The sequence below is a fragment of the Meles meles genome, chromosome 2 (assembly GCF_922984935.1).
Source record: "Meles meles chromosome 2, mMelMel3.1 paternal haplotype, whole genome shotgun sequence".
In the NCBI taxonomy this organism is placed as follows: Eukaryota; Metazoa; Chordata; class Mammalia; order Carnivora; family Mustelidae; genus Meles; species Meles meles.
In genome coordinates this window covers 182,109,608-182,136,452 of record NC_060067.1, presented here as the reverse complement: position 1 = coordinate 182,136,452, position 26,845 = coordinate 182,109,608, and the positions used below count along the sequence as shown (strand labels likewise).

Sequence of the window (26,845 nt, the reverse complement as noted above, 5' to 3'; positions counted from 1 at the left end):
TATCAGAATCACCTGGAGAGTTTATTAAAACACAAATTACTGGGTCCCACTTCCAGAATTTCTAATTCAGTGTGTCTGAACTGAGGCCAAAGAATTTTTTTTCTAATAAATTCCCAGGTGATGCTGATGGTCCAGGGACCATACTTTGATAACCACCAATCCAGAAAATCAGGCATCATAAAATTTGGGGCTGGGCATTCCGGGAAAGGAAAATCTAAGAATTACCAGTTCATTTCTCAAGCTCTTTTCATGTACATTTATTGCTGAGATTTTGTCTGTTGTTTTGAAAGCAAAAGAATAGGGAACAGATGAGCTATCTTTTAAACTACGTGGTTTAATTATTTTATCACAACCCATGTTCACTTGTCTGTTGCCTCAGCCAACTTCTAACAAGGAGGAGTCTCCTAAACTAGAAGCAAAAGCTAGTACTCAGACCCTTCCATGATTTTGCTGTAACTAAGAACTTCTGAATTTTTTTTTAATGTCCTATACCATATGAATGGATTTCTCTAAAGATTTGGGGAAGACTCTTCCTTCAGGCCAAGGCAGATCCTGTATCTATTTAATTACACATGGTCAAATGAGAGTAAAGTTAAAAGTAATTTATATGCTTTAAAAGACTATCCCAAGAGTCTAGGCTATGGGAAAGAATATTCTAGTCCAGCTGCTTTCCATCAGGGGAATAATTAAAGTTAAGGGGCCCCCAAGGGTTAGGACTCCCCTGGTTTCTTTCCCTTTGGAGTCTAGGAACTTTGGTAAAAATAGATCAGGTTCCACAAAGAGGCCAGGGTCATCCTAGCCACACAGAAAGGTAAGAAAATCTTATTAAGTCTTCCTAACTCAATCCTCCAGTCCTAGCTCTTCTTTCAACCTTCTCAAGTGCCCAAATTCTGACTGGCTTAAGCAAAACAGAATCACTCTACCATACAGTAAACTAGCAAAGGATCATTTGCATCCTATCATACAACATGGTAGAAAACCTGGATTACCTATCCTTCTCCTATGTATCAACCTGTTCTATAATTTATAGATGAACACAATGAAAGGTTAATTGTTACTACTTATTCAGCCCAATTATTAAATACAAAGAATGCCTTCCTCCAAGTTAATGTACTGAAAACTACTGAAAAGCAAATGAAATATCAAGAAAGTCAGCACCTTGCCAGCCTAAAGCCACTTCTTTCCTCCCTATGCAGATATAAACAGAGACAATTGCCTGGAAATTAGATGTAATGCCAGAAAGGTGTAAAATATGGATATTAATTATGCTACCGGGCTGTGAAAGATGAAGAGTAGATCAACTGAACTCCAAACTGAGCATATTCTCTGTGTAGAAGAAAATTACATATAAAAGGAGTTAGGGAATTGTTGTAAAAGCAAAGGCATAAGATTAGTACCTAATCTATTACCACTATGAGACTTCTAAAAAGACGTTAGGGAAATACAAAGGAATAATCAGAGGATTAAAGATAATGACATACAATTTTCAAGGGAATTAAACACATGAACTCTTGAAGGAGAAAGAATAATAATAAAGAGCTCCTTACTTAATCCTTGTAGGAAATTTTTCAGTTATTTTCTCCAACAACAAAGTAATCTCTAAAATTGGTCTTATCTAAGAACCCACAATATTCATTCTTATTAATGTATACAGGTAATACAGGAAACATTGATACATTTCTAACTAGAACTAACCAACACTAAATCAACTTTTCCTCTTGCACTGGATTGTTTTCTAATTAAAAACCAACAGTATTCCTCAGATTGCCCTTTATCTTCAATGAATGGTGCACTGAATCATTCTTGCTATTCAAGGTGTTCTTTTCATTTTAAAATATTAAATTATCTCTCTGTTAGTCCAAAGAATTCAACAGCAATTTCCTTTCTACACAACTTGTATAGAAAATGTAGCCACCAATCATTAGTCACCTATCCAGGATCTGTGAGCCTAAAAAACGGCATGGCTGAGGCCATGTTAAAGTAAAATAATTTTTACTTTATATAATAAAGTTAAATAAATAAATAAAAAGTTAAATAAATAAAGTTAAAGTAAAATAATTTTTTTAAGATAACTATTTAATATTGGATCATGTATATCTGTAATGGAGTCATACCCAGCACTAATATGCAGTTATAATCCTAAATAAATTTATCTAATTGTATATCCTTCTAATAAAAGAATCAGGGTGTTCTTTTAAAAATTACTTTTTTCATATTTAAGTTAAATTTGAGAAGATAACAACTAAAAATAATATCAAGAATGGACTTTAATATAATTTGTCTATTTCTAACATCTTATTCATTTTAAGATTCTACCTGACAAGCAGACTTCTCAAAAATTCCACAGAAGCAGTTTAATAATGCAATGTCTAATGGGCACCTGGGTGGTTCAGTGGGTTAAGCATCTGACTCTTGAAATCTGCTCAGGTCATGATCTCAGGGTCTTGAGATTGAGCCCTGCTTCAAGAGCTCCGGTCACGCTCCACACTGGGCACAGAGCCTGCTTAGGATACTCTCTCCCTCTGCACTCCTCCCCTCCCAGCCCCCTCTCTTTCTCATTCTGCCTCCCTCTCTTAAAAAAAGATACTGAAATAAACCTGGTGGGGATTATACCCAAGCAGACACACTGGAGACTTCAAAGAAACTTATAGGCAAGTATTATCGAGTCTCTAGAAGCAAACTAGAGCATCACTGATTACAGCACCCTAAGCAGAGAAATGAACTTAGATCATTTTTCTTGGCTTTTCTTATGCTAGTCTTCTGTTAGACTAAAAATTTTCAGTAGTCCATAAATATAAGGTGAACAAAACAGAACAATTTGCCATTAGCTTTTTTTTCAGACTCAGAAAATTTTCAGTTATTAATTTTCCAAAAAAAAGAAAATTAAGCATAAGTGGTTCAGATAAACTGTTTTTAAAGGAAAATTATTTGACTTGTTCATGTCATAGATCAGAGATATATTTTTTTAAGATTTTATTTATTTGACAGAGGGAGAGAGAGAGAGAGATCACAAGTAGGCAGAGAAGCAGGCAGAGAGAGAAGTGGGTAGCAGGCTCCCCGCTGAGCAGGGAGCCCGATGCGATGTGGGGCTCGATCCCAGGACCCTGGGATCATGACCTGAGCAGAAGGCAGTGACCTAACCCACTGAGCCACCCAGGTGCCCCCAGAGATAAATATTTTTAATGGCAGTTTGGTAAAGCCAAATCACCTAGTTCCAAATCCTGTTTTGCCCCTTTTTTAACTGGGCAACTCCAGACCAGTTAGTTACCTAATCTCTCTATGCTTCGGTTTCTTCGTATATTAAACTTTGGAAAATTAACAAATATCTACTCAAGTTAATTCAGTTAATCAGTACTCTCCTGCTGTATGATGAACTAAATTAATAAGTACAATACATACAACACTAACTTACAGAACACAGTGCTACTGAGTGTTCGCCACTATTATTCGTGTATGTTTAATTACATAAAGAGATATAATTTTTAAATTCTTATAGTTTGAAGCAACTGGGTGGCTCAGTGGGTTAAATTCTTATAGTTTAATGTTAATCATCTAACATTCATCCTCTTTTTTTCAAATAGTTATTTTATTGACCTATGAAACCCTATACTCTCTTTAGCTTTAAGAGAGAACAAAAATATATAAAGTGCATGTATTTGTATGTACTAAATGCCTCAGATGAGCAGGCACATAATAAATCTGGAAAAACTACAATACTAAGTTTAGTTGATTGAAATGGGCTTGAAAGACATGCAAAAATAAAAGGTTAGGTTTTTGAGAGAGGAAGATGGATTTGTGGAACTTATCTTTAAAATTTGTCTTTTGCTATTTGTTGAAGTTGCCTCCTATTCCTTGCCTTAATATGTCATCATATGCAATATACCTCACAGAATATAAAAGGTATATAAACCTGGAGGGAGTTCTGCTGGGCAGGGTGGGTCAGCTGGAGAGGGACAGTGCTGTGTGGTTTCATACACATGTGGAAATTAGGAGAGAGAACAGACAAGCAAACAGGTCAGGGGAGAGAGTGGCAGACCAAGAGACAGACTCTTGGGTGTGTAGAGGAATTTGGTGTGGAGGGGGGAATGGGTGATGGGGATTGCTGTGGGGGGCACCAGGTGTTGTGTGGAGTTTTAACACTATGTTATACACCTGAAACTGGTGTTGCACTGTGTGTTAGTTAACTGGAATTTGAATAGAAACTTAAAAAAAGTATTAACCCAAGATCAAAGGGCTTACAGACTTTCCTGACCACTATTACAGTATGTAATTCTAACAAAGAATTTGTTGATTTTACAAAACCTCTGTCCCTTTTGGATTTGTTCTTTTATATTAATGGCACAGAACTGTGGTAATGCTTTCATCTATTTATATTATGAAATATTTGTTCCTATCTTTATGTATGATAATTCACTTTTTGCTCAGATCTGTCATTAAAATGCTTACATGAACTTGAAATGTCTCCAATAGCTTTTACTTGTAAGCCACAGAGTACAGAACACTGGCCTATCAAAAAAGAGGTTATAACAAGGTGTAGTAACTGTGGACTAATGAAAGCAGCAAAGGATAGGTGTCAAAAACGTAAGTTTGAGTCCTAGTTCTGCTAATATCTAGCTATTTCAGTTTATAAAGTTGCTAATGTGTTCCTGTAAAACAACCTCAAGTTTATTACTACTATATCTGTTTTGGGGGAGAGGGGCTCACATCTTTCAGAATCTGATGAAGCCATATGTGTTTACCTCAGCAAAACTTAACACAATCCACGAATTTTTTGCAAACACTCAGAGGCTTCAAGTAACCACTGAAGTCCATGTATCCTCAGTTAAGAACCTCTAGACAAGAGGATTACAATGGTTCCTGCTGATTTAATATAAAAAATGCCATTCACTCATTCCCCTCCTTTCTCTCTCTCTCTCTCTCACACACACGCACACCCTTCATAGTTTTGCTGCTCTACCTATAAACATACCAGTGCTAACAAGCTTATGCTTATAAAAGTGAAAAAGAAACTTTTACTTTCACTGGAAAAAAGTATTTCCCCTCTTGAGTTGTGGGTGCAGGTTTCACAACCTGTCATTAAAATGACAACTCACCTGTCATTAAAATGCTTACATGAACTTGAAATATCTCTCTAAAAACTTTTACTTGTAAGTCACACAATACAGAACACTGGCCTATCAAAAAAGAGGTCACAACAAGGTGTAGTAACTGTGGACTAATGAAAGCAGCAAAGGATTGGCCTTTTTTTTGGTATCCTGACAAGCTAGATACAAGAGTGATTTTTCTCTATCATAATATTGTCCTCCAAATCCTCAATTTGAGTTATAGTAGGTTAAAAAACTTGTCAGAGAAAATTAATATTTTTATATATCTAGGGTCTAATAAACACTACCTGAACCATCCAATATGAGAATTATGTTCTGTTAAGGATTTAATTGTTCACATACATCCACCGCCACACTAGTGAAAGCAGTAACTGCAGCTTTGCCAAAGTCTCAGCTGCTGTAATTAGACACAGACTCTCAGAAGCAACTATCATTAATTTCAAAGAGCGTAATTAGAAAGGCTTTGCATTATGTGGATTATACATTCCAAGGATATAGAGTTGCTACCAGACTTCAGGGACCATCTTAACAGTTCCCATTAAAGCAAACATCAAATTTATTCTATATATGAGTTTAAAATTTTCTGGTTTGCTCAGCTTACTATGCAACTTCACTTCACCTTGTAAAATAGAGCTATTCCTAAAAAGTCAATTTCTGACCATCTAAGTCTACACCTGGACTAATTTAATAAAACTGAAAGTATTACAAAGTAAAAACAAATCAGCCTAAGAATATCACTTATAAACAACAAGAAAAAAATCAATGAATAAAACACTGGTATTCTGAAAAATTTCTTAAACAACAAAAAAAGTTCCTTTCTGATAATAAAAACAAGTAACAAATATTAATTTTAAAAGGTAAGAGTTAAAGGAAAACTAATCCCAACTCTACAACACATTCACTGTTTGCAGTTAATCAGATTCCAACACATCTAACAGCATAACATGCAGGCGCTTCAAATCCTCTAAATCCTTTATGAAAGCAAAAATATTTAGAAATAAATGGGAGAAAAAACAGGAACACAGTAAAAACAGACCAAAGACGACATCTATCAAAAAAATAATTGCCGATTTTTTAAAATTAATCTTCAGGTATTGTGGAAATGATTTTTTTCTTTAATTTAAAAATTCTGCAATCCAGGTACAGTATATCATCCTTCAGTATAATAGAAAATAACTTTATAAAAGTGCCCTAGTAAGTGATGTACTGAGAGAAAAAGTGATCCTCAAGTTACCTGCAATTGAGTAAAGAACCATAATGATGTATTTTATTAATAAAAATACTATAATTATAGTATAATATATTTTGCTGGTTGTATAAAACATTTACAAAATTCAAAGATAAATGACATTTAACATTTTACTAGTTTCAGGTGTACAACATAATGATTTCATATGTATATACTTCAAAATGACAAAACATTTTTAATGTATTTAACTATAAAAATATGACTAAAATACATATTAAAATTAAAATTACCACTAGCCACCAGAATTAAAATTTCAGAAAATGTAAATAAAAGTTATCATGCTATTTTTCCTGCTGGTTAACAACTAAACTCTACAGAGAATTCCAATTTTTCCCTAGTCATATGATTTCTTTAATTTTTTGAAGTTTTAAGTAATCTCTGCATCCAACGTGGGACTCAAATGCATGATACTGAGATCAATAGTTGGATGCTTATCTGACTGAGCCAGTCAGGAACCCCGAATTTTTCAATAAAATTTTAGGAAAATGCGCATGACTATTAAAGACACTTAGGCATTGTCTCCAAAATTTTGACATCTTTTATATTAGGTTCAGATTTTGAAATACCTGGACAGTAAGATTAAGGACAGTTTTGGTGTCTGCTTAAATTAGAAGCTTTTAAGAAAATGAGCAATGACAGAACATTAAAAATATCTATAAATAACGATTTCACTCCTTCAGTCCCTTTGGCCTCTAATGTTAAAATGTAACCTCCTTTCCAATGAACGACGTATTTTGAATGAAGCCTAAAACCTTTTTATAGACTATCTAATAAATAAAATTAACTACTTTTAAAACGTGAATTCAATCACGCTCTTCTTAAAGCTTGTACCATTTCTATTCCCTCTACACACTTAACACATAATTGTCAAAAAGCAAATTCAAAAACTTAAATAAGTGAATTATAATTTTGTGTTACTTCCGCCTTCTACTTCCAAATAGTCCCACATCCAGCTGTCACCCCAAAAGGCAAACAATGCACTTACGGTGCTGGGGTGCTTTACATTGCATTTGGACCCCACAATTTTTAAAACTTAAGGGGAACTGCACTCTCTTTTAAAGCCCTGGAGTTACATATAACCTTCGACCTTTCCGCTTTCTGTTACGTTACTAAGCAGTAGTTTTCCCAGCCACCAGAGCGGCCCTGTACCTACCTCAAGATGAGCATTCCAAATAAATTCAATCATCAGTGGAAATGATGGAAACTGCCTTAAGAGATCTGAGTAGGAATGGGCTTAGGTAGTGGCTCATACTCAACTACCTGACCGTCAGGAGACTTTTTCTGCACCCACACCACTGTGGGACCCGAAAAGTTTCAATCTGTTCAGAGGTGAACCAAGAAGTCAAGAACTATCAAGGCGAGGCAGCCTCGCAAAACTTCCATTCAGCCCTTACAACGGCCAAAGCGCCACGGACACGCGGAGGGCGCGTAGGTCCGCCCGCCCGCCAGCCCTGTCGGCCGTCGGGGGATGCTCACCTCGGGCTCACCCTGCACGCCCGCCTCCCGAGCCGCCCTCGCCTACCCGAGCGCCCCGACGTCCACCGGCTCCTGCAGCGAGACAGCGGGCGGCCGGCGCCGGCGGCATCGCCCGAGCGCGGGCTCTGCTCCGCCGCGACACGGCGCGCGGAGAGCCCCGGTGGCCCGGGTGGCTCAGCGCCTCGCGACGCCGCGAGAGCAGCAGTCACCGGGCGGCGTTCGGTTATCCCCGTCGACACGCTAGTGAGTGGCTGGATCTAGCGCGTGTCCGAAGTTGCGGCCGGAGTGGGCGGCGCCCCCGACGAAGCCCGCCTCCAAGATCAGCCCCGCCCCGCCCCCAGCGAAAGCCCTCCCGGGGGCGCCTGAACGAAAGTCCTGAACGATGGCTAAGCGAACACTTGACGTGTCTGGCTCCCCGCTGAGGCACGCAGCATTCGCACTGCCCCCCTCGGTCTTCTGGAGACCGAGAACCAAGGGGGCCGGAATCCTGGCCACGTCCAAGCTATAGAGTTCCTCCCTGCCACTACGCTGAGTGTAGATATTACTTAAAAAAAAAAAAAAGAACTTTTAGAAGAAAAATCCCTGAGCTTAGTGATCATTAACTTTCTTTCCCTAATTCACCAAGAACCTTGCCAGCTTCTAAACAGCCTCACCACATTCCCCACAAACCTTAGGCATCCTTGTTCGTGCAGTCAGTTCCTCAAAATCTAAATCTTCACCGTGAAACAAAACTGCTCGCACCTCCTCCCTAGGAAACTTCAGGAACAAAGTCCGCAGCCACGTGCGCACATGCGCACGCGCAGAGGCTTCTGGGCAGGCGAGGAGTAGGTAGCTTCTGCGCCTGCGCAGTGGGCGGAGCATGAGGTCTTTTCTGGGGAGTTCTGAAGAGATGGGGACTGAGGGCTGCTGGGTAGGGATGGACTTCCTAGACCAGTTCCGTGTCCTACTGTGAAATGTGTGTTCAGTGTGTACTCAATCTGCACATAGTAGGCTCTCAATGAACGTTTGCTGAATGACTACGTGAATGGAATATGCCTGTTACTGGCATTCTTTAGATTCCTTGCTTAAGGAAGCCTCCTGTTCTCTTCAGTTCTTATGAAGGGGCCATTCTGATATATTTTTAGTTGACTTTATAATTTAAAAAATTTTGGAAAAACTTTTTATGTTCCACGGGTCATAGCCAACTGTCTTACCTAAGGCTTACAAACTTATCAAAACTAGCTAAACTTATCACAAGTTTGGGGGATCTAAAATAGCAAGATTTTTAAGACGCCTTTCATCCAGAAAATTCTTTTGTAACGTGGGTGTTACAGCACTTTTCAAGGATTCCGTAGACCATAGAACCCAGGTACTCTAGTACAGTAACTTGGATTTAATTCTGCAGTTGAACACCTGAAGCATCCTGCAGTATTTATGGGTAAAGATGTTGGGGCAACGAATCCAAATGATACAACATCTCATTTTCCAATAGTCGCTTATTGTAAGGCAAATTTTAAATGTACTTTAAAACCTGATTGTAGCATATCATGAGATAGATATTTTTAAAAAACCGGTACACAGCAAAGTTTTTGTTCCTTCATTTTAATTTGGATGAAAAGGGAGCTTCAGGAATCTGTGAATACACTAAAGCAATATGAAAATGTTTAAATTCAATTTAGTGGGAAAAGGTTCTGTAATTTTTATCAGACTCTCAGATATGTGACTCTACCCAAAGTGGTGAGAACTGCTCTTTGATTATGTGCCTATAAAGTGTATTTTTTGAAAAGATTTTATTTATTTATTTGACAGAGAGAGAGAAAGGGAACACAAGCAGTGGAAAGGCAGAGGGAGAAGCAGTCTCTCTGCTGAGCAGGGAGCCTGATGCAGGGCTTGATCCCAGGACACCGTTATCATATGCTCTCACTGATGTGAGGAATTTGAGAAAGAAGACAGAGAATCATAGGGGACGGGAGGGAAAGATGAAACAAGATGAAACCAGAGAAGGAGACAAACCATAAGAGACTTTTAATCTCGGAAAACAAACTGAGGGTTGGTGGAAGGGGGAGGAGGGATGGAGTAGCTGGGTGATGGACACTGGGGAGGGTATGTGCTATGGGGAGTGCTGTGAATTGTGTAAGACTGATGAATCACTGACCTGTACCCCTAGGGCAAATATATATGTTAATTTTTTAAAAAGATTTTATTTATCTATTTGACAGATGGAGAAGACAAGCAGGCACAGAAGCAGGCACAGAGAGAAAGAAGGAAGCAGGCTCCCTGCCGAGCAGGGAAGCCAATGCGGGGCTCCATCCCAGGACCCTGGGATCACAACCCAAGCCAAAGGCAGAGGCTCCAATCCACTGAGCCACCCAGGCACACATTGTATGTTAATTTTTAAAAAAAGAAGGAAGAAAATTAACATAACCCATAATTATACCATATATTCTTCTGGACTATTTTCTCTGTATATAAATTTTTTTCTCAAAGTAAAAAAAATGGTGGCATATTCATCGGCTGCCATTTTTAACAACATTGAAAACAACAAACTACTTACATGCAATGACATGGAAGAAAAACACAATGGTGAGGGAAAGAGATCAGGCAGAAAAGAATACATATTGTGAGTTGCCATTTATATACTGTTCAAAAATAGGCAAAACTAAGTGCATATTTAGGGATGCATCCTTGCATAGTTAAAGTGTACAGAAAATCAAAAAGTGATTTCCAAGAAAGTCAGTGTGTTGCAGGCTTATAGGTGATTTTTATTTTCTTCTTTGTGTTTTTCTGTAACTTTAAAATTTCTTACAATGGACATATGTCATCAGTAGGAAAAAAATAGATTTTAAAAAATTGATGTATAGTTGACATATATTAGTTTCAGATGTACAACATACTGATTTATCAATTATACGTATTGTGAAATGCTTGCCATGGTAAAAGTAGTCATCACCTGTTACCATACAAAGTTATTACAGTATTATTATTATTTTTTTAAAGATTTTATTTGTCTATTTGACAGATGGAGATCACAAGTAGGCAGAGAAACAGGCAGAGAGAGAGGAAGAAGCAGGCTTCCTGCTGAGCAGAGAGCCCCGATGGGGGGCTTAATCCCAGAACCCTGGGATCATGACCTGAGCGGAAAGCAGAGGCTTTAACCCACTGCCACCCAGGCACCCCTATTACAATATTATTGATTATATTTTCTATGCTGTACTTTGCATCATTGTGATTTATTTTATAAGCAGAATTTTATACCTCTTAATCAACTTCAACTATTTCACCTATCACCCTCTCCCCTCCCCTCTGGCAACCACTAGTTTGCTCTCTGTATAGAAAAGTCAAAGGTAAAATGTCATGATAAAACCAAGCAAAAGAGTGGTCCCTGGGTGGCTCAGCTGATTGTCATTCTTCCACTCAGGTCATGATCCCAGGGTTCCCTGCTCAGTGGGGAACCCGCTTCTTCCTCTCCCTCTACTGTTCCCCCTGCTTGTGCTTTCTCTTGCTCTTTCTTCTGTTGTTAAATAAATAAATGAAATATTAAAAAAAAACAACAACCGAGCAAAAGAATTATCTTGTGAGCAGCACTATATAACTACACCAAACCTATGACATCAGTATCTATTTCCTCTATTCTCATTTTTGTTTCCTTTTGAAATTCTGAAAAAAAAATCCACCATTTATTTTCCATTATCTAAAAAATTAATTTTTGTTTTATTCTTTATTATTTTCTTAGATATACTTCATTTTTTATTAACTTTTTGGTTTGGTTACTTTATTTTCATCTTTTTCATATTAAGAAATCATTTGTAAGACTATGAGTCTGCCTTTGAGGTCATACATTGGCATCATATGATGAGTTTTTATATTTAGTGTTTTCATTATTGTTATTTTCTAAAGAATTTGTGTTTACATTTTTAGTTTCCTCTTTCTGTCAAGAGTTATTTTGGAATTTAGCTGTTGTATTTTCTGTTCTTATTTCCCAGTTTAATTACAATGTAATCAGAAAATGTGATCTGTGCAATTTTGCTTTATTTCTATGTAGCCTGAAATGTGTTGATATTTATAAAATTCCCATTGTTGTTTTCTGTAATGCATAAAATTTAATATACACACATTATATCTGTCTTACTACTCACATTATTCAGACTACTCAAATCTTTGTTTTTTCCCTACTTTTAATGTTTTGCCTTCTGATCTTTCCAAGAAATCAGAGAAACGTGCACTCAGAGAAATGTGTTTCTATCAAATTCTCCTCAGATTTATGCTTTTTCCTTATATATGTAGAGCTATATTATTTAGTACATAAAGCTTTATGAAGATTATATTTTTGTGTATATTAGACTTTTTATCAATGTAGGATGAATCTATAATTTTTTAAGTTTTTTTTCAGATTTTATTTGAGAGAGAGCGAGTGAGAGAGAGCATGAGCAGGGGGGCAGAGGGAGAAGCAGACTCCCCATTGAGCAGGGAGCCCTGATATCATGACCTGAGCCAAAGGCAGATGCTAAACCTACTGAGCCACCCAGGTGCCCCATTTTTTAAAGTTTTTATTTTAATTCGTTAGTTAGCATACAGTGTTATATTAGTTTCAGGTGTACAATATATTGATTGAACACTCCATACAGCACCCGGTGCTCATCACAACTGCACTCCTTAATCCTCATCACCTATTTCACCCATCCCCTGACCCTCTTTATCAGATTTAATGTTTTTGTTTTTTTTTCCCTCCTTCGAATTCTCCTTTAACTGGTACTATTATTGCTTTTTCTTTTCTTTTTTTGTAATAGATTTTATATATTTATTTGACAGAGATAGAGATCACAAGTAGACAGGCGGGCAGAGAGAGAGGGGGAAGCAGGCTCCCCGCCAAGCAGAAAGCTCGATGAGGGGCTCGATCCCAGGACCCTGAGATCATGACCTGAGCCAAAGGCAGAGGCTTTAACCCACCGAGCCACGCAGGAGCCCCTGCTACTCCTTCTTTCTGTTTGCATTTGCATCCTCTTTCTTGATCCAACCTTTTACTCTTCTGTGCCGCTTGGTTTACCTGCATTTTAATAAACAATGTGTAATTAGATTTTATTCCTTTTTAATTTCATTTTATTTTTTTAAGTAATCTATACATACACCCAGTGTGAGGCTTGAACTCACAACCCCGAGATCCAGAGTCCCATGCTCTACCAACTAAGCCAGCCAGGCACCCCTGCTTTTTTATTTCTTTTTTAAAATGAGGTGCAAACCCTTTCCAGGTATAACTGCTGAAACACATGAGAATAATTACATGTCATGACTCTTTAGCTTCTATCAACTCAAAGCAAAGAAATTTTCTTACATAACCCATTTAACATTGTTATAGTACTATTATCTGACAATATAGTCTGTATTCAAAGTTCGTTCATTCCAGTAATGCTTACATTTTTTTCTAATAAAGGAGCCAATCTAAAACCACACATTCTGTTTAGTTATCGTGGCTCTTTAATGTCCTTAAATGTAGAATGCTTTCTCAGCTTTGGTTTGTATTTCATGACTGACATTTTTGAGGAGTGTAGTGGCCAGGTGTTTTGCAGTGTGTCTCTTAATTTGGGTTGGCTATAATTAGAATCAGGTTATTCAGTTTTGGCAGGAACGCAGCATACCTGATGTTGGTCCTTCTCAGTCTATCACATCAGGAAGAATGTTATGTCCAATTGTCCTATGACTGGTGATTTTAATTTTGATCACTCATTTAAGGTGGTTTCCACCTGATCTCTCCACTATAAAGTTACTTATTTCCTTACAATTAGTATCATTTGAGACTGTATATACCTTAAGGCTGTATACATTTCCTATTCCCCATCAAACTTTCACTTGTGTAATTTTGGTATCCATTGATTTTTTTTTTCTGGTCTGAATCAATTTTTATTGTGATGATCACAAAATGATGATTTTTCTAACTCTGCCATTCCTTCCACTTGGCACCTAATTCAATTTCTGTTTCTACCTGCTTCCTTTTAATCACAGTCCACTGATTTATAATCTCATCCTTCATCCCTGGGCTTATCTACATTCTCTGAGTTTTCTAAGTACAAAGATTTTTTTTAATTATTTGTTTCTTCTATTCTTTTTTCTTTTTAAAAGGATTTTATCCTTAAGAAATCTCTACACCCAGCGTGGGACTCAAACTTACAACCCTGAAATCAAGAGTCAAATGCTCTACCAATTGAGCCAGCCAGGTGCCCCTTAGTTTTTCTTTCAGATGTATACACTTCCTTTGAATCTAAAACATTACTTTTTCCTTCTCCTTTTATACTACAGGATCTGGGTTCCAAATAGAAATTCTCAGCTATTTCATTTGTAGAAGGACTTTCCCTTCCTTCTACCCATTGATTGTTGTCTGCTTACTTGGACTAAATACAAATTCCCATATCCTCTCAAACACAATGCTTTATCCACAAAACTGAGCCCATTCCTATTTCGTTTGTTAACTGCTGTCTCTTCAGACCCCATACTGTGTGCTGTGTGTTTGACACATAGTAAATGCTCTATAAATATTTATCAAATGAACGACTGGTTTCAATATATGTATTTGGAATCCTTGAGGATTGCTTTTATGCCCAGAAAAGGTTATTCTAGTGTTCCTAGCTTTTGTAAAATGAATGTGCTTTTTCTTAAGGTTAAACATTTTAAAGCTTGGTCCTTCCTAAAGATTTTAAATCCATCTTACAAATCCTATTATTTGATTTATAAATGTATTAAAGTATAATAATTTCTTTAAAGGCATTTGCAGGGCACCTGGGTGGCTCAGTCAGTTAAGGGTTTGACTCTTGATTTCGGCTCAGGTCATGATCTCATGGTTGTGAGATTGAGCCCTGAGTTGGGCTCCATGCTGGGTGTGGAGCCTGCTTAAGATTCTCTCTCCTCCTCTCCCTCTGCCCCTCCCCCACATCTCCCTCTCTGAAAAAATTTTAGAAAGGCATTTTCTAAATATTTGTTCCTTTTTATAAATTTAGATTATTGAATTTATTTTTGATTTCCACTTATAAATTTAATATAGTCAATGTTTTATTTGTATGCATTAGTTGTCCAACTGACAAATTTTCTCAAATATTAAATGATTTATAATGCTAAAAGGTTAAGCATGACTATGGTTATATTTGAGATCTTTTAAGTGTTCCAACAGTGTAAGCTTAAGATTTAAGCTTAAAATTATAGTGTAAATAGATTTAGTTATACAATTTCAACTAGATTCCAAAGATTACTCAGACATATTAAAATGCCAAAATTTTCTTAAATATATTTTTTAATGATTTTATTTATTTATTTGTCAGATAGAGTGCGCACAAGACTGGGAGCCGCTAGCAGAGGGAGAAGCAGGCTCCCTGATTGAGCGAGGAGCCCGATGCAGGACTCCATCTCAGGACCCTAGAATCATGAACTGAGCTGAAGACAGACTGAGTCACTCAGGCATCCTTGTAAATATTTTCATACTTAATTATAAATCTTTTGGTTCTGAGAGATGCTTTCCTGCAAAAGAAACAATGCTATAAGTATTTTGTATGTCATCTCTTAACTGTGTGCCTGTTTTTATCTGTCAACTCCAACCCTAAGGTAAAAATTACAGAATATCTGTATAGTTTTGTCAGGTGAGGTCTCAAACAGGTGTCATACCAGTTAATAAACCAAAGTAGACTATAAGTAGTATTTTCTCTGTAATCTAATAGTATTTATGCCTTACACTATTACAGCACTTACCGCTGTATTGCAATCACTGATTTTCTTTTAAATCTCCCCCAATTTTCTGTGAGCCATTTGAGGAAAGGCACTGTTTTCCCCATGTCTGTATCCCTGAAGCTCAACACAATACTTAAGTCATATTTGCTAAATGCTTAGCGAACACTTGAGTAAAAGAATTCGGTTTCAATGAACTTGGGCAAATTGTCATTCCATCCAGCAGAGGGCAGCTGTGCACACATTACTGTACAGAGGAATCCCTCCATCAGGACTGAACAAACCAGCCTTCTGAACTTGAAAAATTCTATTCCTCCCACTCTCTAATTAGAGCAGTGCAGGCTACTCCCCCACTCCCACCCGACCTCCGGACTGTGCCAATACACACAGAATCCAGATCAAAGTTAGTCTGAACAATTTTTCTTGTTCTATTGAAAAATCTCAATTAGGGGCGCCTGGGTGGCTCAGTGGATTAAGCCGCTGCCTTCGGCTCAGGTCATGATCTCAGGGTCCTGGGATCGAGCCCCGCATCGGGCTCTCTGCTCCGCGGGGAGCCTGCTTCCTCCTCTCTCTCTGCCTGACTCTCTGCCTACTTGTGATCTCTCTCTCTGTCAAATAAATAAATAAAATCTTTAAAAAAAAAAAAAAAAGAAAAATCTCAATTAATCTGTCTTTTCTTTAGAAATGCAGAATCTCTTACCTGAAAAAATTTGATGAAAAAAACCACGTGGGAGATCTCTTTTTTTAAAACAATAGTGCTTTGATATATTTATACAGAATTCTAGATATTCTAGGTGTTGTCATTACCCTTTAATATGTTACATAAATAAGACCATTAAAGAAATTGTTTCCATATGACTTTTTGGCTCATATCATATACTAAGTTGCCTATTAGAGAGAAAAAGAGAAGTAATCATGTTCATAAAGGGCATTCTGTTTCTAGTATAGCTTTATATAGTATGCGGGTTGTGGGGGAGAATGATTCCTCTTGTTTTTTCAAAAGGAAAAGATGTACCCACTGAGATGCACTGATTTTATGACAAAAAATGGACTATTCTGGTGATATTGGAACTGTGTAAAGGTCGGTACAAAACTAAAGTGAATAGTTAGCATGTTGTTTCATTCACCCTCCGCTGTTCTATGAAATACATATGGACAGGTTTACCAGGAAGCTAAAGAAATGTAAGTTTCATGATCCTCATTTGCATGACCCCTCTCAAGATCTGGAAAGGAGCTGCTGAAGTTTGCGTGGCTGTATGCTTTGGTTAAAATTTACAAAAATTCTTTTTTTTTTTTTAAAGATTTATTTGAGGGAGGCAGAGGGAGAGAGTCTCAAGCAGATTCCACATTTGAGCGGTCATGACCTGAGCTGAAATCAAGAGCCAGATGCTTAACTGACTGAGCCACCCAGGTGCCCTCAAAAGATCTTTAAATAACAGTTTTTAAGACCACAGATTCAACTTCATTTCCTTTTTTCTACTTCTGTTCTCCTTTGGGGTAGCATTAAAAGGGCTGTGGGCAAGTTAGGGATGTGACTGTGGGGATCTTGAATTAGGGATACATTTGAGTCTATGTCATATGATTTTGTATTTCACTGCCACTTCTGTGTCTAGCATCTATGTTGAGGAGTTGCATCACTACTTAAATGTATCCTATTGTACCCAGCCAATATTTATCAGAATTCCTGTTTGTAGGACAAAAACCTGTAATAGAGTTTCAAACAGCAAGTATATATGTAGGAATGCGTATGTCTTTAATATCCCAACTATCAGTTGTAAAACTAAAAAATCATCCAACCAAGGTGGAAGACTAAATTTTTTCCCTAGTCTCACCTTTGAAAATGGTACTACAACCTTACATAACAGAAAGAGGTATTCAGGGAAAATGAAGACAAAATGGGGAGAGAAAGTATATTAGAGGTGTGTCAGATAGTTAATGAAATACATTATTTTCCTGGATTTTGTGATGTTCTGATGCTTGTGAACCACTTAAATCTATACTTTGTTATGATATCTTTTCTTACTCATACCCAATTTTGTGTTCATAATTTTTTATTCTTGTCCTTAAACTTGGGTCCTCAAAACTGTTTAAGGTTCAGGACCCCAAATCCTGGCTCCCATACTGGAAATAGGAATTATCATAATAGGGAAGTAAAATTGAGGTTCAGAAGATTAACAACTTATCTGAAGCCACAGAATTTGTGGGGTTCAAACTCAGACCTGAAATCCCAAGATCAGTTTGAAGATCAGTTTGTTTTATCTCTTTGAACTAGCTTGGGTTCATTATGAACAACATGGTATCAAGTCTGAAGAATATTTGCATGCACACATTTTGAGATTTCACCTTAAATTCATATCCAACAGGTTTAAATTTATATTTCTTTGTCAAAAAAAAAAAAGAAAGGAAATAACAAGTGATGGTAAGGATGTAGAGAACTCAATCCTCATCCATGCTGGTGGTAATGTAACATGGTGCAGGTGCTATGGAAAGCAGTCTGGCAATTCCTCAAAAAGTTAAATACAGAGTTACCATTTGGTCCAGCAATTTCACTGCTAGGTATACACACAAGAGAAGGGAAAACTATTTTTACACAAAAATGTGTACACAAATGTTCATAGCAGCATTATTCACAATAGCCCAAAAGTAGAAAACCAAATATCCATTAACTAATAAATACTAAACAAAATGCAGTATATCCAAACAATCGAATAGTCCTCAGGCATCAAAAAAAGTGAAGTTCTGTTTCCTGCTACAGCAAGGATGAGCCTGGAAAACATCACACTAAACGAAAGAAGCCATATACAAAAGGTCACATATTGTATAACCCTATTTCTATGAAATGTCCAGAATAGGCAAATGCATGGAGACAGAAAGTAGATTAGTGTTTGCAGGGGATATGGGGGATGGTGAGTGATTGGTACCAGATATGGATTTCTTTTGGGGGTGATGACAAATATTCTGGAATTACCCATTGGGTCTAGTTGCACAACAGAGTAAATATACTAGAGACCACTGTAGTGTACAGTTTAAAAGGGTGAATTTTATGATGCTTGAACAGGATTAATTTAAAAAATAGACAGAAGAAGTTAAATTTCTAGTTAAATGTCTTTTCTGAGGCACATTATCCTTTTACCTACCAAACCATGATAAAGTAATACAAGAGATTTATTAAAATTTTAGCACAGGATTTCTTTTTCCACAGGGTTGTTTTTTTGGAAAGAGGCCTCTTGCATAGGAGCTGCTAGCTGAGTGATGTTTCTTACCCAGAGTACTAAGCATTTACTTGGCATTCAGTAAACATTTTGCTTTCTTGACTGATTCTCTAATTCCTCCTCTAACCTGTAGGTCACTGGAAATATATTAGACCTGGGGCACCTGAGTGGCTCAATCGTGAAGCATCTGCCTTCAGCTCAGGTCATGATCCCAGGGTCCTGGGTCCTGGGTTCACATCCGGCTCCCTGCTCAGTGGGAACCTGCTTTTTCCTCTCCCTCTGCCTGCTGCTCCCCCTGCTTGTGCTTTCTCTCTGTCAAATAAATCAATACAATATTTTTTAAAAAGAAATGAATGTATCAGACCTTATATCTAGGAAGGAAGAGACTAGAGAAATAAATACGAGTCTAAGAGAAGGTAACATATGCACTTAGTGGTGTATCCTCTGGTTGGCTCTTCAGGAAAGCATCACCTAGCTCAGCTGTGGTACAAACTCTTTAAGTTAAAGGGAAAACTCAAAGGTGATCTCACATTGAAACTCTTCAGAAAACAAGTCACTCACAAAATGCCACAGTCATATTTTCTCAGGAGCTATTTCTAATCCTCTCCTAAAGTGCTATTTTGTTTGGGGTGCTTGGTTGAGCGACCAATTCTTGGTTTTGTCTCCGGTCACCATCTTGTTGTGACCTCCAGCCCCCTGTCCGGCTCTTTGCACACAGAGTCAGCTTCTCCCTCTGCCCCTCTGGGTCGTGCTCACTCTCTCTCTAGTAAATAAATAAATCTTAAAATGAATGAATGAATGAATGAATGTACATAAATAAATAAAAAAAATGTAATTCAGTTTGACCAGGTCCAGTTTCTCTCATCTGGAATTTGGATTTTTACCCTTAAACTCAGAATAGCATATTCAGATAATTCAGATTTCATTTAATCCCTGTCTTTATTGAATGAGTACAAAATGGTGTGTCTCATCCTTTTATCTCCTCAGAATATTTTTAGTGATAGTAATAATGACTGCTATGACATGGGCACCCATATGTGAATATATACCATATATTCAAATAATATATCAGAGGTCAAACTCTCTAATTCCATACCATAAAGAACATCGTTAAGATGATATGGATAGGGCCATGCTCATCTCTACATCTGGACTTGTGGTTCTCAATCCAGGGCAATTTTGCCTTCTACAGGACATGTGGCACCTCACTCTGAACTTGGGAGTTCTTTCTAGAAAGCACTGGTGAAAGTCCTGCACAACTGGGTATTAGACTTTTATTACGGGTTTCAGGTTTCTTAGTTTACAATTACATCAGGCAAAGAATGTCCTTTTTTTTTTTTAAGATTTTATTTTTAAGTAATCTCTACACCCAATGTGAGGCTCAAACTCACGACTCTGAGATCAGGAGTCACACGCTCCACTGATGGAACCAGCCAAGCACTCCAAGAACTTCCTTTGATGTATTTTTCTATCGCTTCAGTGAGATTTTGGCAAGGGTGAGAGATAAACACATTTGCTTAGGCCATCAAGTTAATATGGAAATTTTAAATTTCAAAAACATATTGTCAAAATCAATCTTTCAAAATAAAATTTGTACCAGTTTACATTTCTATCAATAGTAGACAAGAGTGCCAATTTCCAATTCCCATGCCAGCTCTGGGCTAAATTGCTCCTTTAGATTTTTCTCAGCTTCATAGATTCAAAATAGCTTCTTTTTCTTCAATTTGTATTTCTCTGATTTTCAGTGAATTTATTATCTTTTCATCTGTGTAATACCATCTTAGCTTCTGCTTCTGTGAATTTTGTTAAATCCACATTCATTGTTCTACTGAAGTGTTTGGTGATTTTTATTGATTTGAAAGGTATCCTAATCCTTGATGAATTAATAACATTTCTGCCGTATGTTGCATGTCTTTTTCCCAGTTTGTCATTTGTATTTTATTATTATTTATGGTCTATTTTGCTCTAGAAGTTTAAAAATAAGTTTTGCAGTTAAACATGTTAATATTTTCCTTCATGGTTTCCAATTTTAGTGTAATACTTTAAACATTCCCTTGTTTTACTTTTTTTTGTTGTTTCTTTTATTTTTTAAGTAATCTCTATGCCTAGTGTGGGACCTGAACTCATGACCTTGAGTCATATGCTCTACTGACTGAGGCAGCCAGGTTTCCCCCCCCCCTTTTTTTTCTTGAGGTAAATGCATAATTGATCAATTTTTTGGTTTATTAATTATAATATTTATTATTTGGTTTATTAATATAAATATTAAACAGCATGGAATTTTCCCTGAATAGGAAATCCTAAAGATTTTATTTATTTGACACAGAGAGAGACAGCTAGAGAGCGAACACAGCAGGGGGACTGGAAGAGAGAGAAGCAGGCCTTCCACATAGCGGGGAGCCCAATATGGGGCTCTATCCCAGGACCCTGGGATCATGACCTGAACTGAAGGCAGACACTTAACGACTGAGCTACCCAGGCACTCCTCCATGAACAGGATTTTTAACTATATTCTAAAAGTTTTTATAACTAGTGTGACATAGTTTCTATATTCTAGTCTGTAATTTCAGAGTTTTTTCAGTTTTATTATATAATTTGTTTTCATTTCTTCTTTACCTAAGAGTTAGTTAGAGGTGTCATTTAACATTTCCAGGCAATTGATTTTTTAAAAAGTTTTCATTTTATTGATAGCTTCTATTTTTAGTATTATTTTAGTCAGAGATTTCTAGTTTGTAGAATTTATTATTTATTGACAATGCAATCCCTTAATCTCTATGCAATTTCATTTATTCCGAAAAACTATATTTAACCAGTCTCATGAAACCATTTCCACCATCATCTCTATTCATAGAGAGGGTCTTTCCCAGTTTCACCTGAACTATTATAATTTGATCCTTCCTGGCCTCTCTCTTTTAGAATGACTCTTCCTTTACACTTTCTTTACATTTCTAGAAATGTACGAACTTTTTTGAGGTATATTGAGAATGGTCTTTTTTGCATTTGAAGACTCTTATAGGTCCAGACCACAGCTAGATGGGAGATTATGAAGACTTTGAACTAGACCTACAAGGTGGAATGGGCCCTGCAACATGAGGTACAACATGTCCTGCGAGGTGAAGGGGAAGTCCAGACCAACAGGCAGAACAAAGTTTTTGAGAGATCTGGAAAAGCAACAAGACTGATCTCAAGGTGGTCCAAAATAAGGTAGGGAGTGCTAGAAGTGTCTTGTGGAATAAATAAAAGTCAGTTCTTGAGGCAATGGAAATCAAAGAGTCAAACAGTTAGCAAGAGGGCGGCCTGCCTGGCTCAGTTGGTAGAGCATGCAACTCTTGATCTTGGGGCTGTGAGTTTGAGCCCCACGTTGGGCACAGAGCCTGCTTAAAAAAAAAAAAAAGAAAGAAAGAAAAGGAAAAAAAAAAAAAAAAAGTAGCCAGAGAGATCAACTCCTGGAATCAACAACTGAGAAGAATTCAGGTCTCCAATCCTAAAAAGATGGCTGACCTAGAAAGGTGGCCAAGATTAGAATTAAGGAATGTGGAACAAGATAGAAGAATGGTGGTCACGGTAATTCAGGTTAAGTGTCAGAAGTGTGAAAGTGTAGATGTGATGGTATCAAGTCCAGTATTTGGGGATTAGCACTCCTTCAGTGCCTTCCAAAGATTAGAACTGACCCTACTGATAAAGTATCTCCTAGTTTACGGTAGGGAGTTGGTGGCAGAAAGGAGAGAGATTAGGCATCATTTGACATAACATATGGAAAACCCAATTACTCCGTTAGAAGTCTCCTTCTGTAAATAATGTTATTCAGTGGAACATTATTTTTTTTAAGTTTTAGCTATAATTGACATACAACACCGTGTAAGTTTAAGGTATACTGTATACTGACTTGACTTACTATGAAATGATTACCACAATAAATTCAGTAAATATCTGTCATCTCATATAGATACAAAAAAAAGAAAGAAAATGTTTTTTCCCCTTGTGATGATAAATCTTCAAATTTACTTTCTTAGCTTTCAAATATACCATATGACAGTGTTAACTGTAGTCATTATATTGTACATGACATCCCCAGTACTAATTTATCTTCTATCTGAAAGTTTGTACCTTTTCAATAACTTCATCCAATTCTTCTATCCTCTACCCCTTGCCTCTGTAAATCTGATTTTTCTTTTATGAGGTTTTTTTTTTGTTGGTTGGTTCTGGGTTTTTTTGTTTTTTTGGTTTTTTTTGTACTCACATTGATGGAAGTTTGTCATTTTTTTTTAGCCCAGAAATAAAGAGAATAATGTAACTCCATGTATTCATTATCCAGATTCAACAATTATAAGCATTTTGCTATTTTCATTTCATCTCTTTCTTGTTCATGACATATTTAAGGAGTGAAATGCACAAATACATAAAGTATCATCCAATTTTTATTCTAGAAGTAACATACACAGAGAGGAAGGGTGCATTTCTGCATGCATGCGTGTATGAATGTGCATACTTGTGTGTGTTTGTGTATTTAGTAAAAGATCTAGAAAAAAACACATCAGGCTTACGTGATTATTCTAGTGTGGGGAGTGAGATGGGTAAGAGTAAAGGCAGGTAGATTTTCTTTTAAAATTTTTTTCTGTGAGGGACAGCATGAGCTAGGGGGTGGGGAGAGGGGAGAAAGGGAAGAGAGAGAGGGAATGGGAGAATCCCAAGCAGGCTCCATGCCCAGTTCAATTTTGGGGCTCAATCCCACAACCCTGAGCCAAAATCAAGAGTCAGATGCCCAACTGGCTGAGCCATCCAGGTGTCCCTGGTAGGTGAGATTTTAATTTTTTACTCTATGCTCCTAATTTTCTTTTTTTAAACAACATCATGTATTGCTTTTACAACTAAAATAAGCAGGAAAAAATTTAACAAAATCAATCGATATTACTGTCACCATTAACTTCAGGGTTCACAGGAGAAATTTAGTCCTGCATGTATCCATGGCCTTTGTAATATTTTCCTTTTTTACCATATCAGATATCAACAATGTATTGAACCAATTTTAATATATATGCTGTCAATGTAGCCATATGTAGAAAACTTGCAGCAGTATTTCCAGAAAAGAAAAAATTCAGCTATCCTGTGACAGCAAAGGCCTGAACAAAATTATGAAGATGGCGAGGAGTTGTTAATAATTGATTTGATCAGTGCAGAATGAGTTGTCACCGGAAGATGAAGAGTGACCAAATCCTCTGCATTCCATTTACATCAGCTAGGAGGTGAATTCAGGTATGGCATGCACTCTGGAGACTGTTAAGCCCATTACTCCCACAATAAACACTGTATCACCGTGGCAAAGCTGCTACCTTGGCAGACATTAATTCTTTCTTGGGTCTCTTCTGTGAACACATGAGGTAACTTTCAAGAAAAGGAGCGAGTGCATAATATTGAGAAAAACTTGAGGAAGTACCAGTTATGGACTGAATCGTGTCCTTTCCCAATTCAGCTGAAGCCCTAACTTCTAATGTGGCTTCATTGGAGGTAGAGCCTCTAAGGAAGTGGTAAAGGTTAAATGAGGTCATAAGGGTGGGGACCTAATTTCATAGGACTGGTTTCCTCTTTAGAAGGGGGAGAGACCCCAGAGATCTCCCTCTCTCTGTGTGTGAAAGCACAAAGGAGAGGCCTTGCGAGGACACAGAGAGAAGGAGTCTTGTCTACAAGCCAGGAAGAAAGGCCTCAGCAGAAACCAATCTTGCCAGCACCTTGACCTTGGACTTCCAATCTCCAGGACTATCAAAAAATAAAATTCTATTGTTTAAACCATTCAGGCTATATTTTATTATGGCAGCTCTGACAGGCTTAATACAGTGCCCTAGCATCTTTCTTTAAGACTCTTTCATTTAACCAAGATCCCCTGCTGACTTTTTTCAAAGGATTCAAACTTGCAATCTCATCTTTTTTTATTGTCCTCAATCTTTTTCTCTCAATTGTCCCTTATCATTTTCATATTGCTCAGATTTTATTAAAATAGTCTTGTTTTCTTTAGATAAGAAACTGAGGAAAATGCAGTACAATGTGATTTTGTTCTTTGAACTGACTAGTTAAGAGAAATATAACTCGTAACTCTGCTTTAGAATTAAATTTCCAAAATACTTAATTTCCCTACACATTTTATTATCTCCTTTATGCCCTACATATTAACTTTATTCATCTGAATCCATTTGAAAAATGGTGACCCTCCCTATCAGGCTATCAGGATTTCCATTTCTATTTAAGCAGAGTTGGCAAACTATTATGTTTTTGTGGACGTCAGAAGTAAAGAAGTCTCTCTTATCTCACCATAAGGACAACAGCAGCAACAACAAAATGGCAATTACATGAGCTAAAATATTGTGTTGTTCTTATTGTAGTAAATATCTCTTACTATATACATGCATCAAGTCATCACATTGTACACCTTAACTTACACAATGCAATGTCAGTTCTATCGCCATGAAGTTGGGAAATTTTTTTAAAAAAGAATTCCACCTTAAGTATTAATGTTTTCAGGATTTCCGCAGGATCCCTGATTTAGATCAATTTAGTTAATTTGAACTGTGCACACACTAATCCTGAAAATTCTTGTAGGTTGGTAATAAACCCAAGTTAGCAGAAAAAAGATCCAAACGAACACGACTCTTAATGATACATAAATGCTGAATACTACCTTTCAGGTAATTACTTCTTAATCATTACTTGTTGTAAGACCTTTGGTGAGGCACTTAGCTTCTAGGTTTGTTTTTTTGTCTGTAGAGAGAAGGTATTCACTGCTTTATTTGTGTTTTTTTCCTGAGATGTGTGGTTTAGAGAGAAGTTTGAGAGGCACTGGACAAGATGATGTGTAAGATTCCTTCAAGTTCTAACATTCTTTCTGTCATATGTCATAATTCACAGTCCCAGCTGCATGGCATGCTGGGATGTTCTAACAAGCAGGATCAGGGAGCTAGGACCGGAAAGTGACAGAGCTGTGGAGAAACCCCGGGGGCATTAGCTCAGCCTGAGGGAAAGGTATGCAGTCAAACCAGCAAGTTCATGGGGATGTGGCAAATGCCAGGTGACTCTAAGTCAGCATCACTCTCCAAGGGGAAAGTTCGATTCTGACAGCAATGGGCATAGGGCTGTGCGGATGGGTTTCCAGAGCTGTAAGTCAGGGAAGACTCAAGGGCAAGCAAGAGTTCTGGAACAAAGACAGTGGAATAAACTCAGCAAAGGAAATCTGGGTTATGGTTTACCATGTTGGGATTCAGGGCCAAGCTTCACTTCCAGCGAGAAAGCTGCTTACGGGTAGAGAACCCTAGTAGACAAACCAGACACTCTGGCTATCTTTGGAAGCCATGAGCAGGGGAGTGTATCTGTTTACTTCCTGGAGGTGAAAATTGTAAGTAGGCTGTGACTTTGTGCTCACACAGACTTCCAGGACTCTCTTCATCTTTGGAATAGCCATTATGTCCATACCCCCACTACTTAACTATTGAGGGGAGCTTCTTATTTTTATAAGAAGCTAAGTTTATGAAAACCTAGCTTTTCATGGGTTTGAAAAGTAAGGGAGGGTTTTCATGGGTTTGAAAAAAAGGGAGGGCTGATCCTGCCAAGCGTAGGACGTGAGTAAGTAGTGGCTGATATTTGGCAAATTGAAAGAGGGAGCAGGGTTCTCTGGGACCATTTCAGAGACTGGGTGTTTGTGCCGAGCTCAGCCTGTTGGTAGTGATGCTATTGGCTAGGAATGCCTGGGGCCCTCACCTAGGCCCAAGGTGAGACCCCACAGTGAAGGCCAATGTTGTGGCCGGAATAGATTTTGTGGTTCTTGTTCGCATTAAAAGAAACACCTCAGCATCAACTATCAGGGAACTTTGGAAAGAAAAGGTTTATTTCCCACAGGCCCTGCAGGGACCATGGCAGGCCTGGGGACACACCGAGAGGTCTCAGGTAGAGAGTGCACGTGGGCCTGCAGTTCTGCTTTTATTGGGGTTGAGGGCCTCTGGTTTTGCTCTTAATTGGTCAATTTCACACATAAGAATGGGAATTAAAGAGTGGAAAAGGGGAAACAAGTAGTCAAATGGGTAGCTGAGTCAGAGATCTCTAAAACAAAGAAGACTTCAGAGGCAGGTCTGCCTAGC

General features: G+C 37.6%; 1 protein-coding gene and 1 non-coding gene across 2 annotated transcripts in view; both read right to left on the bottom strand.

The window, feature by feature from the left end:
* The window catches only part of TEX15 (testis expressed 15, meiosis and synapsis associated), an 85,515-nt gene extending 77,526 nt beyond the window's left edge, over positions 1 to 7,989 (bottom strand). Inside the window, exon 1 of the mRNA XM_045987441.1 lies at positions 7,877 to 7,989. The gene's annotated coding sequence lies outside the window, so the exon portion shown is untranslated. The remainder of the gene's footprint in view (positions 1 to 7,876) is intronic.
* Positions 7,990 to 12,932: 4,943 nt separating this feature from the next.
* Positions 12,933 to 13,005, bottom strand: TRNAQ-CUG. The gene has a single exon. It is a non-coding gene; the product is annotated as a tRNA-Gln (tRNA).
* Between the last annotated feature and the right edge of the window lie 13,840 nt (positions 13,006 to 26,845).